The sequence below is a fragment of the Accipiter gentilis genome, chromosome 14, assembly GCF_929443795.1.
Source record: "Accipiter gentilis chromosome 14, bAccGen1.1, whole genome shotgun sequence".
NCBI classification, from domain to species: domain Eukaryota; kingdom Metazoa; phylum Chordata; class Aves; order Accipitriformes; family Accipitridae; genus Astur; species Astur gentilis.
The window spans coordinates 1,593,548-1,614,076 of record NC_064893.1 but is presented as its reverse complement, the minus strand read 5'-3'; the positions used below and the strand labels follow the sequence as shown (position 1 = coordinate 1,614,076).

General features: G+C 42.8%; 1 protein-coding gene across 3 annotated transcripts in view; it reads left to right on the top strand.

Annotated features, from left to right (window-relative positions):
• ZNRF2 (zinc and ring finger 2) overlaps positions 1-20,529 on the top strand; it is a 568,219-nt gene that overhangs the window by 123,711 nt on the left and 423,979 nt on the right. The window lies entirely within an intron of this gene.

The window sequence follows — 20,529 nt, the reverse complement described above, 5'->3', positions numbered from 1 at the left end:
CTAAACAAGAGTGATTGTGAAGCCCCCTGAGTCCTAGTTTGTGCAATACTTTCTCCAGCACTCATTTTTTTCTGCTGCCACAGATAAAGTGTTCTTGACTGATCAGGACAGGAGAATCCCATTTTTGCTGCTGCAGTGTTTGCAGGAGAGTGCCCCGATCCGTTCTGGTTTAGAGAGGTAGAGGGATGAGAAATGTTCCCCTTGTAAAGAACACTTTGCTGTGCAAACACCATTCCAGATCAATAATTTTTGGTCCGATAAATCAACAAAGCAGATAATTTATTCCATTTTTCTTCAAGTTGTTGTGAGCTTCTTTATGCTTGACTCAGACCAGATCCCTCTCTTCCAATTTGCCTTCCTTTTTCTTTCCTATATTGGCTTTTGCTAGGACTGGGAAATTATCTGATAGCCAGCAGGTGCCCCACTCAGGTGCATTAGGAAAGGAGAGTAAGGAATTTTTCTGTATGGCTGAGCACATTGTGTTTTGCAGTGTTAGACACAAGGCCGTGGAAGGTAGGAGCACAACTGCACTAAGGTTTTCTAGGTCCAGCTACTCTTACGTATAGCTAGGCAAGAGGAGTGCACTGAATGAAGTCCAGGGAAATACAAATATAGGTAAGTTAGAATGCAGATCTGCAGAGTGTAATGGAGGTAGCTAGAGCTGCTCTGAATTTTAAAAAAAACACCAGCTGATGAGGGTCATTAATGTAAAGGTCAGAAAGTTGTATGTAGAAGCAGAGTGGACTTCAGCAAAATGTTAAGAAAAACGAGTATAATGAAGAATGTAATCAAGTCAAAGATGATTTAATCCAAGAAAACTGTGTGTGATATGCTGCTTGTTGGTATCGGCTTCTCAGTATTGGCCGTCATTCAAGATGTCTTGACTTACTGGTAAGTGTGTGCCACTTCTGGAGCTGCATAAAGACTTATCCAAGATGGCACTCCATGCCATATGGGTCTTCTAGTGAGCTGATTTCTTTCTCTCGCAGAAAGCTTCATTGTCGTCATGTAGATGTTCATATTACATTATAAATGTGTACATATCCAAGCTCTGCCTAATGATGCTTCTGACTCTTACCATTTGTCCTTTTCAAGGGAGTAGACATAAAGGAGGAAGAAAGCCATCAAGTAATACCACATTGCATGGATTGTACATGTCATTTGTACTTACAGCTTATATCATAAGGTCAAGAGCTTACCTTGCCTTGGGAGAGCTACCTGGCAGGGAGATCAAAAGAAACTTTCCTCTGAATCACAGTAACTATGGGGTGGCCACTGCTAGCAGCAGGCCACAGGCTTTCTACTAACATTAGAGCTTGGGCCTCTGAGCCTCTCAGGAGTTTCGTGGGTGGTTATGAACCTGTGCAGCTGCAAATGCAAAACATTGCTCAAGATTCAGGAAAGCATCGGGCTGCTGTTGCACTATCTTCTGCTATAGCTTAATGCTGGGTCTGCAATGGTATGGTTTGGCCATTTGTGATAAAAGTCTAACAAAACTAAGTAGTTATAACTAACTTGTGGGCCAGTAAGGAAAGCGAAAAACAAAGAGCATGTAAAAGTAACGCTAAGTGGACACCAAAGCAAGGAGGAACAGATGCCCCTGTCCACACACACATATTGAGCAGATACTTCCCAACAAAAAATCTTGGGACACTGGTGGCTCACTTTAAACTTTCCCTCTTAAGACTGGCACTGTCAACCTTAGGACACAGGAGGGGATGGAAAGGGTGAGCATTAACAACAGAGTAAGGACTGAATACGAGAAAGTCTGTGCATAACAATTTCAACTAGAGAATTAATAGGAGTGAGCAATAATTGGATAGCTTGGACTGTATGTGTTAGTATTATTGTAACTGTATCAATAATATGTCTAGCCAGTATAGCTAACATTCAAGCCTATGTGCCATGCATGGCATCTAGCAACACACTGCCTTATGAGCCCTACTCTAGAAACAAACACAGGTGAGGACACCTAATACACAAAGGAATATGTATATCTATATGACAAATATACATATGTATAAAAACATGTGTGTGTATACATATGTATGTATGCATATATACTTATGAGATATATATGAGCTATTCTCTCATATTTCCAAGAACAGAGATTGCATGAAGGTCAAAGGGACTATGGAGAATTAAAGGTAATGGAGCAATGAACTCCCTCATTCCTTCCACGCCAAACTATGTAGCATTGACACACAGGGCGCATGCTCTCAAGAGTGGTTTGCTTTGCCTCCCTCCATGACACACAGGTGTTGAGAGTTGCCTTGTCTCAAGACCAAGTCAAATAGAAACAGCCACCCAGACCTGGTCAATCTGGGTGAAGGAAGGAGGAACAGGCAATCTTCTCTGGATGAATTGTTAGAAGCTCCTTTTACTATGCTGGATTATTTAAAACCTGTTCCATTTTGCAGTAGGTTCTCTAGGATTAATATTTTAAGTGCTCCTGTAATGAGCATAACAAAATTTGAGGGAGGTCATTGCTGCCTTGTTAGATATTGATTTCTGTCCAGTGAGGAAGCATTTTAACTGGGTTACAAAGTGTTCTTCTCTAAGATGCTTAAAATAGGATTGAGGAACCATTATGATATAAACTAATCAGCTGGACATCAAATTCAGAGATGATTCTGAAATTGCTTAGACATCAATTCTTTGTTATCTTTTCCTGTGGAGCATATTGTTCAATTCTGTTACCATTGAACTGGTGTCAGATGGAAATTTCAGTGAGCAGCAGCAATACACGAAACCTAGATTATTTTTTTTCTACAGAAGATTTTGGTCTTTTCAGTATTTTAACAGTAGGGGTGTGTCATCAAAGAAATTGCATCTTTTGTCTATTTTTACTGCTTCCTCAATGGAACAATGTTATTACTTACGATTACTAAGCCAGTCAGGCATGAGAGAATGGATGTTGCAAGTGATACTACTCTCAAAATTGCATGCACAGTGTGGGCCTTAGCCAAACCCTGTAGAAATCAATTGGAAAATATCTTTCTTGGGAGGTGGACTAAGCTTGGTATTAACCAGAAGCTGCCAAACCTTAAGTAGTTGTCTCTGTGCTAATGCAGCGTTGTCTCCCGTCACAGCCCCTGTTCTGATTAAAATCTATTTTTTCTTCCTGAAAGGGGTGGGCTTGTTTTATATTTTAAAGTGCCACTGGCATGAGGTTAGCCAAGTCTACCAAGAGCTTGTGGGAAAAAGTTCTGGGATGCTTTTTGTGTCTGAATACAGTCTCATGCTAAGAGAAGGTCACAGCGCTGATATCAGCGCACAAATACAGTTGACACATTGCAAAAATGTACAGATGAGACATTGCAAAAATAAACATAGGTAAAGAGGGCTGATCCACTGCTCCACCATTCCTTCCTAGACCTGAACATTGCTGCTGGGCTCTGACAGTTCAGCGGGCAGCAAGTGAGCTCTCCCGAGGTCCAAGGAGCACACAAGGTTCTAGGTGGAACAACAACTGGTGCAAGGGAAAATTGCCTCTTTCCTGGGGGGGTGCAGGAATTCTCAAAATCAATCTATAATCCATTTGGGGGCAGATCCTGTGCTGGTCTGAAGTAGCTGAGAGCTCCGTTTCTTAATATCAACTGAGAATTTTGCCTACAAGTCCGATGCAGAATTTATTTCCGGGAGGCATTGCTAGGAGCTCCATGATAGCTAAAGGCTGCAACTCTCTATTAAGCCCTATCATTGCAAGGGGAGTTATTTCTTTTTTTTTTCATTCTGTCTTCTAGTTGTGTCTTCTAACTTTGCCCTCTGTAGCTTCCTTTGGCCCGCTTTTCCAGCAGATCTTAATTTAATTTAATTTAGATTTTAATTTTTTTTTTTTAAAAGGATCTGTAATAGGATCAGTTCCTCTGTTGCACTAGTTGACTACTGCAAAGCAGGATCTGCCTCCTTTTTTTTGAGCTTTTGCATATATTATTCCCAGTCTTCTTACTACCTGCTGGCATATGTCATGGGCAGTGCTCCCTCAGTTTGTTTTCCTGACTGCAGTGAGAATGCAAGTTAAATCCCCATAAGTGAATTGGCACACTGGAGGACCCCCTCTGCTGAGCACCAGGTAGGTGGATGTGGAGACAGAGATACGGTGACTGGGATCTAAAAAACACAGGGAGTGAGAACTAGAGTGGGGAAAAAAGCATGGGTGCTTGTCTTTTCCCATGTTCTGCAAGTAAGTGGGAAATCTAGAGAGATGCACATGAAGCAGGACTGGTCATATCCTCCCTTAAAATTCTGCTTAAAAGTCAGTGATGGTTTCCCTGTGTTTCTTGGCATTAGCGCACCTGAGAGCACATTTCACCAGGGGAATTAGAGTCCACCAGTGGTTCAGTGCAAGACGTGTGGCAGATCTTTCATGTTGGGAGCATATCAAGGAAATATTTTTTTTTCAAATTTACCCCAACACCTAAGTCTAAATAACATTCTAAAACCAGCAAGGAAACTACTTGGAAATAAGCAAAATCTTTGTGTAAATCTTAGCTTGGCTTACCATCATACCTGTGTTTGCTCTTCCTACCTCTTGCCTTGAATGCATTAATCTTTTTTCTCCCTTCATTTCAGTCCCTGGCCTGGCAAGTTGTCCTGGTTTCAGCTGGGATAATTTTCTTCCTAAGAGCTGGTATAGTGTTATGTTTTGGATTCAGTATGAGAATAATGTTGAGAACACTGATGTTTTCAGTTGTTGCTAAGTAGTGTTTAGACTAAGTCAAGGATTTTTCAGCTTCTCATGCCCAGCCAGTGAGAAGGCTGGAGGGGCACAAGGAGTTGGGAGGGGACACAGCCAGGACAGCTGAGCCAAACTGGCCAAAGGGGTATTCCATACCATGTGATGTCATGCCCAGTGTGTAAACTGGGGGAGTTGGCCAGAGTGGGGGTAGATCACTGCTCGGGGAGTAACTGGGCATCGGTCGGCAGGTGGTGAGCAATTGTATTGTGCATCACTTGTTTTGTATATTACAATCCTTTTATTATTATTAATGCCATTTTGTTATTGTTATTATTATCATTATTATTTTCTTCCTTTCTGTCCTGTTAAATTGTTCCTATCTCAACCCACGAGTTTTACTTTTTTTTCTTTCCCAATTCTCTCCCCCATCCCACTGCGGGGTGGAGGGGAGTGAGCAAGCAGCTGCATGGTGCTTAGTTGCTGGCTGGCGTTAAACCACAACAGCCCTTTTTGGCACCCAACAGGGGGCTCAAAGGGTTGAGATAACGATGGATCTGACCAGAGAGTGTTAAAACTAATTTGTTATAAGCATTCATTATATTAGTTTGATAATCACTGGTCAAAATGTGGATTTATTGGCTCTTAGAGTTGTGGTGCTTGTTTTTAGAGTTTTGTTATGTATCGCCTCACTTGCTGTATATAGTCCCTGTGCTGTTGCTTATCGTCCGTGGGAGGTGGTTTAAGGTTTTCGCTTTGATGTACTGTGTAACACTGGCTTATGGTATGATAAAATTATTGGTTGTGGAACTAATCTGGTATTTGTACTCAGCATTGTCATCACCTCTATACTTTGGGAGCTATCTGTGGGAAACTATTAATAATTGCACCCTTTACCTTTTCTCCTCGGAGAGCCAATCTATGGGCAAGACACCTTTCTTCACCTTCCCCTTCTACTTCAGTCTAATTACAATAGTGTTTGAGAATTTTGAAAATTTCGAGTACCCTTGGGATGTTGAAACCAGCATGGTCCTCTTGCTAGGAGCTAGCATGTTCCTGAATGTGGTTCAGGTCTTGTTTACAGTTAAACAACTGTTTAGGAATATCAGACAGAGATTTGCCCTGAGGCTGGATAATTATGAGTGGCAGGGTGTGTGGGATAGTATGGGCAAGTACCTAGGACAGTGGGCACCTCCAGTGTTTTGGAACTTTACCCCTGAAAAAGTGCAGGACGCAGAAAAACTAGTAAAATATTTGGAAAAAGTATGCTGTCACCCTGGCAATTCCAGAGAGACACAAATCACTGCAACGTGCTGGGGCCTGGCCCATGCCTATCGAGCCCTGTTCGACACCACTCAGTAACCTCAAGGGGAGGAGAAGGTCTCTGGATCTAACAACAAAACAACAGGCACTGTGGCCACTCCAACTCCTCCGACAGGCACTGCGGCCCCTCCAATGCCCGTGACAGGCACTGTGGCCACTCCAACGCAAGCGACAGGCACTGTGGCCACTCCAACTCCTGTGACAGGCCCTATGGCCACTCCAACCAGAGCGACAGGCCCTATGGCCACTCCAACTCCCATGACAGGCACTGCGGCCACTCCAACTCCTGCGACAGGCACTGTGGCCACTCCAATGCCTGCGACAGGCACTGCAGCCACTCTAACTCCTGTGACAGGCCCTATGGCCACTCCAACTCCTGTGACAGGCCCTATGGCCACTCCAACTCCTGTGACAGGCTCTGTGGCCACTCCAACTCCTGCAGCAGGCACTGTGGCCACTCCAATGCCTGCAACAGGCTCTGCTGCCACTCCAACCCAAGCAACAGGCACTGCAGCTGAACCAGAGGATCTGGCTGTAAAAGTAGATCACATAGATGTTCACGTACCCAAGAGTCAGGCCACTGAAGAACATCAAAACAACCAACAGATGGATCAGGCTGCCAAGATTGAAGTGGCTCAGGTGGATCTGGACTGGCAACGTAGAGGTGAGCTATTTATGACTCGGTAGGCCCATGATACTTCAGGCCATCAGGGAAGAGATGCAACATATAGATGGGCTCGAGATCGAGGGGTGGACCTGACCATGGACACTATCACTCAGGTTATCTATGAATGTGAAACATGTGCTGCAATTAAGCAAGCCAAGTGGTTAAAGCCCCTGTCGTATGGAGGGCGATGGCTGAAATATAAATTTGGGGAAGCCTGGCAGATTGACTATATCACACTCCCACAAACCCGCCAAGGCAAGTGCCATGTGCTTGCAATAGTGGAAGCAAACACCGGGTGGCTGGAGACATATCCCGTGCCCCATGTCACTGCCCGCAACACTATCCTGGGCCTTGAAAAGCAAGTCTTCTGGCGACACGGCACCCCAGAAAGAATTGAGTCGGACAACGAGACTCATTTCCGAAACAACCTCATAGACACCTGGGCCAAAGAACATGGCATTGAGTGGGTATATCACATCCCCTATCATGCACCAGCCTCCAGGAAAATTGAACAATACAATGAACTGTTAAAGACTACATTGCGAACAATGGGAGGTGGAACCTTCAAACGCTGGGATACGCATTTAGCAAAAGCCACCTTGTTAGTCAACACCAGAGGATCTGCCAGTTGGGGTGGCCCTGCCCAATCAGAACTTTTCCGTACTGTAGAAGGGGATGAAGTCCCTGCAGTGCACATAAAAAATATGTTAGGGAAGACAGTCTGGGTTATTCCTGCCTCAGGCAAAGGCAAACCCCTTTGTGGGATTGCTTTTGCTCAAGGACCTGGGTGCACTTGGTGGGTGATGCAAAATGATGGGGAAGTCTGATGTGTGCCTCAAGGGGATTTGATTTTAGGTGAGAATAGCCAATGAATTAAGTTGTATGATGTTAACTGCTATATAACCCTGCCACTGTATGTTATCATTACTATAATTGTTATATGCTACATCAATGGTATTACAGTAAGAATCACTCAGATTAAGCAAGAATGAACTTTGATAAAACTAAGTGAAGCACAGTACTGATGAGACCAGAACTGCCTTCAGCATGCAACAATCCAACAGTGCACACCATCTTCCTGCTGCACCCAATGTCACCCGCTCACCACACCACACCGAAGCCCAGTCCTGCTCTGCCGACTGAGTCGACCTCGCACCATCCCTCCTGCCCAGAAAGACTGTTATGACAGATGGAGCTCAAAGTCATGGACTAAATTAACTCAACAGGCATTTTATACGGATGGCCCATAGACTCAGGGAATGATATCTGTGTGTATATATATGTATCAAAGGACAGGAAAGGTGACGGTGATTGATTAAGATGTATTGGAAAGTATGGGACCTGAGCATGATGTAAATGGTATAGAATAAGGGGTGGATACTGTGCTGGTTTTGGCTGGGATAGAGTTAATTTTCTTTCTAGTAGCTGGTATAGTGCTATGTCTTGGATTCAGTATGAATGAGAAGAATGTTGATAACACACTGATGTTTTCAGTTATTGCCAAGTAGTGTTAAGACTGTCAAGGATTTTTCAGCTTCTCATGCCCAGCCAGCAAAAAGGCTGGAGGGGCACAAGAAGTTGGGAGGGGACACAGCCAGGGCAGCTGACCCAAACTGGCCAAAGGGGTATTCCATACCATGTGATGTCATGCCCAATATATGCAGTGAGGGGAGTTGGCTGTGGGGGCGTGGTGGGGCACATCACTGCTTGGGAACTAACTCGGCATCAGTTGGCGAGTGGTGAGCAATTGCACTGTGCATCACTTGTTTTGTATATTCCAATTATTTTATTATTGTAATTTTGTTATTATTATCATTATTTTCTTCCTTTCTGTTCTGTTAAATTGTTCTTATCTCAACCCATGAGTTTTACCTTTTTTTTTTCCCCCGATTCTCTCCCCCATCCCACTGGGTGGGGGGGAAGTGAGTGAGCGGCTGCACAGTGCTTAGGTGCTGCCTGGGGTTAAACCATGACACAAGTCACAATATATGCAGTGGTGTGGACGGCTTGGCTGTATTTTAAGCACAGGAAAAGCTGGGTCTACCGTTTTAAAACTCTTCCACTTTCTGAAGACTATGAAATAACTAGTCTCCCAGGTGTTCACAGAGGCACAGCTCTGTCCTGGATGCATGTAGTTTTCTATTGAAGATCTAGGTATAAAACTAACGCATTTACAAAAAGCCTCTGGGAATTAATGCTTGTAAGGCAAGTACTTGTTAGGAGACAAAATCCTGTTCACTCATTTAAAAATAGGTGTTTTTTCCTCTTCGCTCAGACCATATTATCTTGCTTTTCAGGGTGGGACTAGCTGGCAAGACCAGTCTAACCCAAGAGCATAGACCACAAGACCTGGGAAGGAAATGAAGCTTTGCCATAGCTATTTCCTTACCACCTGTATCCAGAGAGAACATACTGTGGTGCCAACCTTTACTGTCTTTGCTTAGTTGGTGGTTAAGGGTATAAGTCCAGACCCAGCAAAGAATATAAATATCTGCCATACATTTCTCTCCTGGTGAAGTGTGCAGCCATCAGTTAGTACCTATGGCTGTCTAGATTGTGCATAGAGGCAGAGAAGTGCCTCCAAATACAATTCATGATATCCTCCTCAGAAATGCCAGCCACAGATAATGGAGGAGAAAATACTGAGGAGTAAGTTTTAATTCCTGTTTGTCTCTGGGGGGGAAGAGCCTTACTTTGTGTCATGGAGAAGCACCTTGTTCCACTTAGGATGAGTGGCTTGTCCTTCTTTCCTGCAAGTGGATGTCAGGGTCCTTTTTGGGAACTGGCAGAGGAAAATCACCCTTTGAAGCTGAGCAGGTGGGAGATGTTTTATACTTTTTGCCAATAACAAAGTCTGTTAAAACCTCTCTTCCATGACATAAGAGACCCGGATCCAGTTCTTGCCTCCTCCAGTGGGGATTCACATACACGCTTTCCATTGCCTACAACAATGTTGGGAACAACAGGCAATAAACTATTGTGAGTGGAGGGCTGAGGGAGTATTTTCTGTCTTTCCTGTTGAACTGAGCCCATTTCTGCATTTTCACCATTGTGTCTGTGGACTGATTTAATGTCATTTGGTGCTGAAATGGATATTTTTGTTTTGGAATGAAAATTTTGATCAAAAATACCCATTCCGTTGCCAAATTTTCATCTTCTAGCAGCAGACTGATTTTTAAAAACACTTTTAGGTGGGGAGGTTTTTTAAAGTCTCTGTGGAAAGCAGATTCCTAGTCAATAACTGCATTTTCAAATTATGGAGAGTCCCAGTGTGTGATTTATGTTATGAGTGAAGTGAAGAATACATGAGATTCTAACTTTGTGTCTCATTTCCAGCCTTAGAAGGAGAGCATGTATCTTGAAGCAACCTTAACTGTCACTAAAGAAAACAGTTATATGAATTTGTTGCATGAACTAATCAGTTCATATTGTTAGCTTCAATGTATGAAAAAATTCTGCAAAGAATGAGTGAATTTTAATTTTGTCTGTGAAGTTTAGCTTTGTAAAATTTATGACTGCAGAATTCAATTAAAATCAGTGGAGTTGAGCCAGTAGAGAATTTGACCTCAAAAGAGGTCTCATGGTCTCAATAGATCAATTTGTTAGTGGGCTGTCAGTTCCTAGAAGTCAACTGCATTTGCACTGGAAAACAGGAATAGCTGTAAACAACTCTAGCAGAAGCTTTAAAAAATGTTGTTTTCTTTCATGCCTGGGTTTTCTGTTTCATTGTGGGGCAAATGTACCCAGCTCTGAATTAGGCAAAATTGCCCTTCTGACTTGGAAGGTGTATTGGCATATCTCCAGGTAAAAGGGATGAGATGGGTATTACTTGGATGAGGAGGGAAGAGGGATGAAATAACTGAGTGCAACAAATTTGCTGTGCATTTTCTGTCATTTTTATCTCAGATATACGAGGTGCTTAATGAAAGCTGCGTCTCATAATACCACATCTCCACACCCTTGGCAGCACTACAGAGGTCATATGTTCACACAGAACAATTCTTCGGTGACCTCTCTGATGTGCTGAGCACAAGCACACTTTTCTTTGCCCTGGGCATGCTGTACTTCTATTCCCACTTGTTTCGTCAATAAACATACATATTGTGTCAGGTACAGAGAACTGCCAGTGGCCTCATTTCTGAAAGCTGCCTCTGTGTCTGTCTCAATATATCTCACTGAGGAGCCTGACAATTCAGGAGAGCACTTTTCATTTGAGTGGTCCCTTATTTTCCAGTCTATCACCATTGGTTATCAGTGGCAGGAATGTGGACAACCCCTGCGGGCAGACATGACAGCAGTAGGTGTAATGTTTGTTAATTTTTGACCCTTCCTAGGTGACAGCAGCAAGCCCCTTTCCTGAAAGAGACCAGAATGAAATCATTGTGGTTTTGCTTGAATGAACTTTCTCTATCTCTTTGGTTTGTAATTAGGATGAGGTGGCACTAACAGTTACTTCTCCCGCTGGATTTTTCTTATGACTATATGCAGGAATGGATGCAATTTCCTCATAAGGTCAGGTTGTTCTAAAAGTCTGTGCAGAGTCATGCAGATGTATATAACTTAATGCAAAAGTGAATCTTATGTTTCTCAGAGTGTATAGCCTGGTCTTTAACTCTTGTTGGTTGTTAAATTCTGACCCTGAAAGCTTAATTACCATCATTTTCTCAGGTGTTTGATCGTCGCAAAGCCTTGCAAAGTTATACCTAGTGTGTATTAAAAGTCTGCGAGAAGCATGAAGCAGTGGCCAGAGGGACGTGCAGGAGGTGGTCCGTGGGTCACAGATCAGGTCCAAGGCAAGTGTTTTCTGTCAGACTCCTAAAAAGACTTGGAGGTTCAAATTCACATCTGGGTCAGAAAGCTCTGCCAAGGCCTGACTGTAAAAGTGATACATGTAAATAAGCTGATTAAGAGACAGTTTAGTAGTGATGAAATTCAACACGTGCAGGGAACCAGCAAAAAGCCTCTGTACCCCATCACGCTCCCATTAAGCTCTTCTTTTGACTGCTGTATGCACCCTGTGAAAAGACATTTCACCTACAGCAAAGACTATATATACACACCAAGATTTTTTTCTGTGATGCTGTTGGAGTCCGATATTCTCTGACCAGACTCCTTCAGATATTCCACAAGGAGGGTTTAATGTTTAATATCAAATGCACTTAGTCGATATATTTTTACATATGATTTTGATTTAGAAGAGCGATAGTAGCGATGTACCGAAGGCATAACACAAGCATGGTATCACAATAGTAATATAGAGTGGAATCCCAACACAAACGTGATTCCCGGTCTCTGCATGCTCCACTGTCACCATGCTGGGTGTCCCCTGCCACCCAGCCTGTTTGGCGCTGCGCTTTACTGCACGTACAGCCTGGCCTTCAGGCCCGTGTTGTGCTGCACAAATCCCTTGGCCACAAGATAAACTTTGCAGTTGATTGTAGTGGAGGAGCCTGCAGGCAGCTCCCTCTTGGCCTGGGTGATTAGGCATCCTGCGTGTCCATGCCTTTATCTAGGTGTGTGGCAGCAAGTTCTCACGTGAACATCCTTTCAGTTTGGCAGTGGAAATGATGAATAGAGTTGTCTCTTGTAAGAAAATCCTGCAGTAGCTCCAATGACTGAAATGGGGGAATAAATCCTCTTCGGAAGGACACATGGGGGTCGGAGGCCCATTTGATGCTACACCACCTGTGGTTCCCACCGGCTAACGGGGCATAAGATCGTCTATGCCATTCTCTCCTTATAGAGTTAGCTATAATAAATAGCATTTTAAATGATACCTTACAGAGTCCATGTGCCTTTTTTACTGTTATCATAATGGACCTGCACCTCCTGGTGCAACACAGGATGAAAGGCTGGGTGCCTGCAAATTTTATAATTGCTATTATTACCATAATTACTGCCCAGGCTTTTCTAGTCCTATTTGGGCTTACACATGCAGACTTAGGAATTTGAAGCAGCAACATTAGAGCATTTCATGTTTTCATTTTTCATCATTATACTAAAACTAATAACCTAATAGCAAGCAGTAGGCTAGCATAAACATACCCTAAAAAACCCCCAACAGTTATAACACTGGATAAATATAACTCAGTTTATAAAAGAATCAAGCATGTCCCAGAGAATTAAAAAAACAGACATTGTTTGACAAGGTTTCTCTGTGCAAGTCTGGAACTTACTGAGAGAGCCAAGCCGATTAAACTGGACTGCTTCTGGCATTGGAGCTGCTGTTGAACTTTTAAGAAACAGACAGGCACCTTGTGGATTTGCTGGCTGCAAATGCACGGGCTCAAAAAGCCATCAAATACATTCAAGGGCAGAGAGGTCCATCAGGGGCTATTAGAGTGGATATGACATCTGGCTCAAGAAGTCTCTAAGGCCTGAGATGGCAGCAGCTGAGAGGGTTTTTCAGAGGAATTACCCATGCATGGTAGCCCAGTCCCGACAGCCTTCTCATAGACATCTGCTCCTAGTGATGTTTAGAGACAAGACACATGCACCTTCCATCTGATCCCATATGTCTGTTAGTTCTTTTGATTTCTTTTGTCTTGGGAAAGCAGGGTTGTATTATTGAGGTGAAGGAAGAGAAGTGAAGTGAAAAATACAGTATTAAAGTATGCATAGGCATATTCCTGAAATACAGTTAACCTTGCTCAGCAGATAGAAGTCAAAGTGAAAATGCCTGTTTGGCAGCCTCTCACATTTAAAACTTTGCATATACAGGTTTAGATAAAAAGCTATATATATACAGTACAATACGAAGCTAATTTGTTCTTGGCAAATAAAATAGCTTTGAAACCGTAGATAAGTGATTTGTTCGTGTGTGGGTGATAATCGTTTGCACTGATGTGAAGCGACCTCAGAGAGGTCAGCTTTTGTCCTCATGGATCTTAATCAAAGTCAGCTGGACCATGAGCATGTGCAGCTTCATGGAGCCCCATTTCGGATTTGTGATGATTAATGTTTTTTGTCACAGTGCTGCCCTGTACCCTGCCAAATGAGGGCTCCACTGTTCTTGGCAGCATGCCTGTTCAGTGACAACCCTTTCCTCAGAGAGCTCACAGGACAGACCATGACGGGGGGAGGAGATCAGAGAACAGTGCCCTATCTGTTGTCACAGGGTAGCTGACTAGGGTTTAGGCCCAGTGCATTGAATCCCTGTCCATTACCCGGTGTTTGTAGACCACTAACCATGGCTCCCATGACTATAATGGACCAATGACGCTTAGGGCCTTTAGCTTTTGGTCATCTGGTACTGAGCAGTCATCCAAAAACTTTTAAAATCAGGCATTCCCTGGAAATGTTAGGTTCATGGTACGTTACTGTTTCCTTCTGCCTCTCCTTGACACTCCGTATTCCCACATCTCTTATTTCCCCAGGAAATAATTATTCTGCCACCTGTCTTCCCCCTCTTGATGTCTGCCTTACTCCAAAGAAATATCCCCCCTCCCCCCCTTTTTTTTTTTTTTTCAGAAACAGTCTGCCAGGCACTATCTGCTTAAAATCCAAGCAATTGTTTTAAACTTGTCTCTGGCTTTGAAGTCTGCTGCTGCTATTTCAGGCCAGAAGAAGGTCTGGAGGGCTCAAAGCTTGTCTACTTTTCCCAACTATCCCATCTTTATACAAGGTCTAGTACCAGATACTGCCTCCACCTACAGACTTGTCCTCTCCATGTACTTAGACCATCACAGCTGCAAGGGCACTTGTCTCTTCACGCTTACCCAGGATACAACAAAAAATATTTATCCTCACTATGCTGATGTACAACATATCCCATTTGTCTCTTTTCATATGTCCATAGTAGATTTTCACACATATGTTTTTTTAAGGGGAGGATTGTTTTGTCCTGAACTTATTTAAAGGAATCTGCCACCACTGGTAGATGGAAACATTTTGGAGGGAGGCCTTCCTTATATGTGTGAGTCATTTGAGGAGGAAAACCATTTCACCAGAACAGTATGACCATTGGGAAGCGCTGAAGAAGACTGAGCAAGAATTGAAGCAAGACAGGTGAGAAGGTGCAGGATGCCTGTCATGCTGAGGGGCCAAAATGTGCATTTGGCTTTGGAGGAGGAACAGTGGGACAGGATACCGTTAGGATACCTGACCTGGGAGACAGAGGAAGAAATGAATACCTAGGTAGACTGACACCAGCTTTCGAAGTGTTCATATGAAATTACCACCCTTCTTATTTTGTGCTTATACTGCTGATATGGCCAAGCAAGTAACTGCAGTGTTTGAGAGAGACAGCACTCTTGGGTGTGGCTGGTCTATACATCAGCTGCCTTTAACATGTCTGCCTTTGCTGTGCATGTACAATGAATCCTATGGTTGACAGGACCTATTGCTTAGGACTGACATAAAAGACTCAAGTTACAGGCGGGATCTCTGTCACTTAGATTTTATATTGTCTCTGGCACTCATACTTACACCCAGGGCTGACTCAAGGCACAAAGCTGCCTGACATAAGCCAGAGGAGCTGCCTTGAGAGGGTTCATAAACCCATCAGCCAATGCTAAAATGGTGTGTTTGATGTGCCCTTACGGAGGTCATAAATATTCAGGGCACCAAAATGGAGACAAAAGGAATGAACAAAAGGAAAAATCACAGATATACCAAAACTGGATGCATTTTTCACATCCAGTGTATTATTTACCATTACTGTCATGAACTGGAGAGATGGTACTGCACTTGTGACTGCACAGGTGAATGAAGATAATGAAACACAGTGAAGATTGTAGGAACATCGCAATCAACGTGCACCTCGCCCTCCAGCAGACCCAGCTTTGCACTCCAGTTAGCAAGGAGTTCTCTTCCCCCATACTGGATAAGAAAAAGCTTTTCAATCTGTTAGAATCAAACCCGTGATTTTAGTAAGTCTCTCTATATTTATTCAGTTGGTAAACAAACAAGCTATTTACTGTAGGCTGTTTTCAAGCAGGAACTACATAAGGGTGAGTCTGAAAATTAGAAATGGTTGTTATAATCACTATTGCAGGGATCATTCTACTCCTTTGTGTGCTGGTTGTTTCCTCACATGGGTTTCTTGTTCTGTACAACTGAGTTTAATGGCTATAATTGCATTTCTGAGCCTATGAATCCTAAACAATTGCAGTTAATGTTAGTGCATAGAAAGCCACAAAGAGAACTTGTTACATTGACTCAGAGTTAGTGAAGTAAAGCAACAGTGATAACAATGCTGGCAGGTGGACTTGGAAAGAGTTGTAATTGAACTTTTTTCATCCACAGATCTTGCACTCAAGGAGATAACCTGACCTGCATGGAACTGCAATGGAAAGGATTTTATTTAGGAATTGTAGAGTTCTCAGTCAATTTGGTCCATTCCTAGAAGAGCACAAAAAGGTGATAGAAATGTTGCTACAAGGACTATTTCATACTCTTTTGAAAACATAGGGAATGAATCTCTTCTCCTGAACTAGCAATTTGTCAGCAATTACTTCTGAACCATGAAAAGTGAAACATTATTCATTTAGAGTTGTCAGCCTCACAGAAATATTCCATGTTGAGCAGTTTTTCACAAAGCAATTTTTAAAGGATTGAGTCCAAAGGAGTAGTTTCTGGAATTTATCCCCATTCATTGGAGATCGTGCATTTCTTTGAGTACAATAGTGAATTTCTTCTAAAAGCATGGTATGTATTTATCAGATTCCTGTGGTCAGTTTTATGACAATGGAATATATATCTGTCAGGATATAACATATGTTTGTAGGCATGGCTAAAAAAAAAAAAATTGAACAAGTTTGCTGTAAAGCTCTGTGAGCTTGGCTTGCAGCTTGAGGGCAGGGAGCAAGAGGGATGGGAACAGTCACTGTTACTCCTGGAGAGCTCCTCCCCTTCCAGCAGCATAGCATGGCTGTCCCACATCCTCTCCAGCTACAGCAGCTAGTTTGGCTTTCTAAAACTCAGGCATAGCAAAACAGACAAAGGGCTGTCTTTTTCTGCTGTCCCAGCAAACTGCTGCCCTAATTATGTGCTTATTTAGTCCGTGCCTACAACTTGTGCTGGCTCATAACCATGTGATCAAGGCTGTCCCTGGGGGATTTTAATTGATTAAAGCATCTCTTGATTCTTTGGACAAGAGATGCAAGGTATAAAGCTTTAAATCTCAGGAAGGGAATTAAATAGATTAGAAAGTATTTTGGTTCAGCTTCAGAATTAAATTCTTATCTGTTTCAGGACTGCACAAGAAGAAGATGTGGACCACAAAACTATTAGTAGCACAGAGTCATATATATGAGACAGAAGATTCAAAAGCTGAATCTAAGACACATCATTAGCTTTACTGCTGCCGTAAAGGAATAAAAACATAAACCAGCAAGTAGCTGTCTAAGGTAGTTCGAAGAAGCCATCAGTGAAACTCCGAAAGAGAAGAGGCAATGTCTATATCCAGCCGTTATTCAAAACTCAAAAAAGAGGGACAAACTGAATTTCTCATGCCATAGCTGTGAATTTGCTTTACGGGTTTTTTTTGTCTGTGATGACAGAAAACTATAGGGCAGTAGATGCTTCCAAAGATTATTAAAAATTAGTTTTTCAACTGTGTAAAAGAAACAAAAAACTGCATTCTTGATCTCTGAGGACAATCACATGTGACATTCTTCAAAAGGTAGATTTCAGCTGTGATTTGTGACCTCCTTGCTTGAAAACCTAGGGAGCTATCTTCCTAAATTTGGCAATTAACAAGGTATGCTGCTATAATCATAGAATCATACAATCATCTAGGTTGGAAAAGACCTTTAAGATCATCATGTCCAACCTAGCAGCGCCAAGTCCACCACTAAACCACGTCCCTAAGCGCCACATCTACACATTTTTTAAATATCTCCAGGGATAGTGATTCAACCACTTTCCTGGGCAGCCTGTTTCCAGTGCTTGACAACCCTTTCGGTGAAGAAATATCTCCTAATATTCAATCTAAACCTCCCCTGGTGCAACTTGAGGCTGTTTCCTCTTGTTCTATCGCTTGTTATTTGGGAAAAGAGACCAACACCCACCTCACTACAACCTCCTTTCAGGTGGCTGTAGAGAGCGATAAGGTCTCCCCTCAGCCTCCTTTTCTCCAGGCTAAACAACCCCAGTTCCCTCAGCTGCTCCTCATAAGACTTGTGCTCTAGACCCTTCACCAGCTTCGTTGCTCTTCTTTGGATGCATAATATGCAGAATGTTCATCTGAAACAAATAGAAAATGTGCTTTTTGACTTGGAATAAAATGTTGGACACAAAAATGGCCTAGAAACTTCATTTAATTTAAATGTCCTGACTCCTGCTGGCCCAGGGGGTGCCAGATTCTTTAGACAGCTCTGCCTGCATTGCTAGTTCTCACAGTTGATCATGAGGTAAAGAGGTGAACGTGAAGACAGGAGGTCTTTGGGAGCAGAAACTTAGTGAATGAAGGGTCTTTGTCAACACTGATCAACAGTCCTGGGAAGAAAGTGTCCAGGAATATTGATGGAAATGATGAACTGAGCTAAAGGACTTCACGCCCTTCTGCTGACATCAACACGAATGGTAAAAAAGGTAGTGGAAGCTTAGGAGAAAAGGGAGAAGCTGTTTGTTTACTGGACTTTGCAAAGAATGCACAGAAACAGGCAACAGACCTCGCTCCTGTGAGCTTGCAAAATACCACGCAAGAAACCAGACTCATCTTACTGCAGCTACCAGTATCTTCTTACCTCCATTTTTACATTAGCACTTCTCTCCATTTCACCCTACTGCTCTCTCTTCAGAGAATATTTTGAGGCCTCTTAATATTCCAGCATCAAATGCTGTATGAGCATTACACAAGGAGCAGGTGCAGTTCTGTGGTCTCTTGAGATGTATAATCATCCATCCCCTCTCCTGATGTTGCTGCTGTCACTCTATAGGGAAATGGAGCAGTATCTGCTGTGTATCCTGTGTAAATGTGATACCATAAATGCATTGCAGAAATGTGTCTGCAACAAACACTTTATTCATGTCCATAATATTTTCTAGTTTCTAGAGATTTGCTATTGATCATAGCAACTGGTATTAATCTATGAATCTGCCAATATCAGTCATTGTCTTTTAACTCCACATATTCATGCTCAATGGTAGCAAAAGCAATAAATGTTTCCTTTGGGCTGTTGGCAATCCATCTCATTTGTCATTTTTAAATGGACACCTGGGGCAGATTCTGTCCAAGCAAAACAAATCAATACAGTTAGTTACACTAAATGCATTCAAACAAGAATACTTGAAGGGGGAGAAGAAAAAGGTGCTGCAGCAAAGGAAATGATGGAGAGGTACACATGCTACAGGCTTGGCGAAGGCTAGGGAAAGTGGCAGCAAGTTTAATCTATGCCTTCACAGTGAGGAAGGGATTGAGGATCAGGTGAAGGAAACTATAAAAGGGAGGATAGGACTGAGGAGGAAACTGAAGAAAGGCCAAAGAGGTAGGCTTAGGAAAAAAAAGAAGATAAAGTAGTGGATTTAAGATGGGCCCCCAGGGCTGAAGCAGAGGAACCGATGAAACCAGTTACCGTGCCACAGACACTGGGCAGGCCTGGAGAGGAATCTTGTTTCTAGTTCATTTGATTCAGGACCAGTGTTCTAGACTTTGAAGCAGCTGGGGGATTTTATAGCCCATATCACTTATGCTGCTATCATGGCTTTAGTGTGGCAATAAAAGTCACAAGAAAAGCAGCTTGTGCAACAGCCCAGTGCTTGGAAATGGTGCAGAAAGAATCTCTTATGTCTGGTTTTATAGAAGTAGATAATATAGAAGGTATGGTTTGTTTTCTTCACAAGCATTAAATTTTAGTCACTGGTGGGGGTTAGTTGTAGGACTGGCTGAAGTGGGTGTTGATTTTTTTTTTTTTATTTCAACCTGTTCATGTTGGATGGTAGCAAAAAGAATATGCTTTTCTGTGGGGTAAGCAATTCAGCTACCTTGTAATTTTAAATGGACACCTGGGACAGATTCTGCTGCAGCAGAGCAGACCAATACAGTCAGTTGGACTACATGCATTAAAACAAATACATTTTGATGGGAGAAGAAAAAGATGCCACAGGAACAGAAGTGACACAGGAAAAAAGAAAGGAGTTACATGCAACAGCCATGGAATCAGGAGGGATGGGAGGCTTTGTGTTCACGTGCTAGAAATATCTGAACTGATCCACCAAGATCATGATTAAACCAGCTTTAATAACGTGTTGTCATCAAAAACAGGAAATTACCTCCACTCCCAAAATGAGTAGACTATGGAAGGCTGCTTATAGATGTCTCACAAGGCTGCAGCTGGTTCCTTGTTCTCCTTTCTTTATTCAAAGGCCGAAGATACTGTTAATCCATCAAGATCATTATGAGAAAAGAAATCAAAGAGGTGCATTTAGTTTTTTAGATTATGTGAGTCTGAACCCTAGAACAATAAGCAAATGGTGGCAAAGTGGTTGAAGTGTCTCACTGTGATTCCAGAGCTCATGCCTCTGGCAAACCCATCCTGCATGCTGCAGGATGATCCTTGGCTGTAGCTGATCGCACAGGTCAGACAGGTGATGGGAGCAGGAGGATCTCAGTGGCGTTGCTTTTACGTATGTTTCCAGGTGTGTGCTGGCTCCACTGAGCAGTCTAGGTTTGGCAGGAACTCCAGCAAGACTGCAAAACGGGTGGTGTCAGTACGCTTGAACTTGAATGGAAAGGTAGCCCTGAGACCGGGGGGCTACTAATTTTGGAGGGCTGAGAAAAGGCCTCCTGAGAAAGCACTTGTTCCTTTTCCAAGAGGCGGGGCTATGCCATTCTTTCACCCACAGTGTCATCTCTAGGCAAAACCCTCTTTCTGTCTTTGCTCTGGAAGGGAACCGAGGAGTACGATTTAGGGCCAGC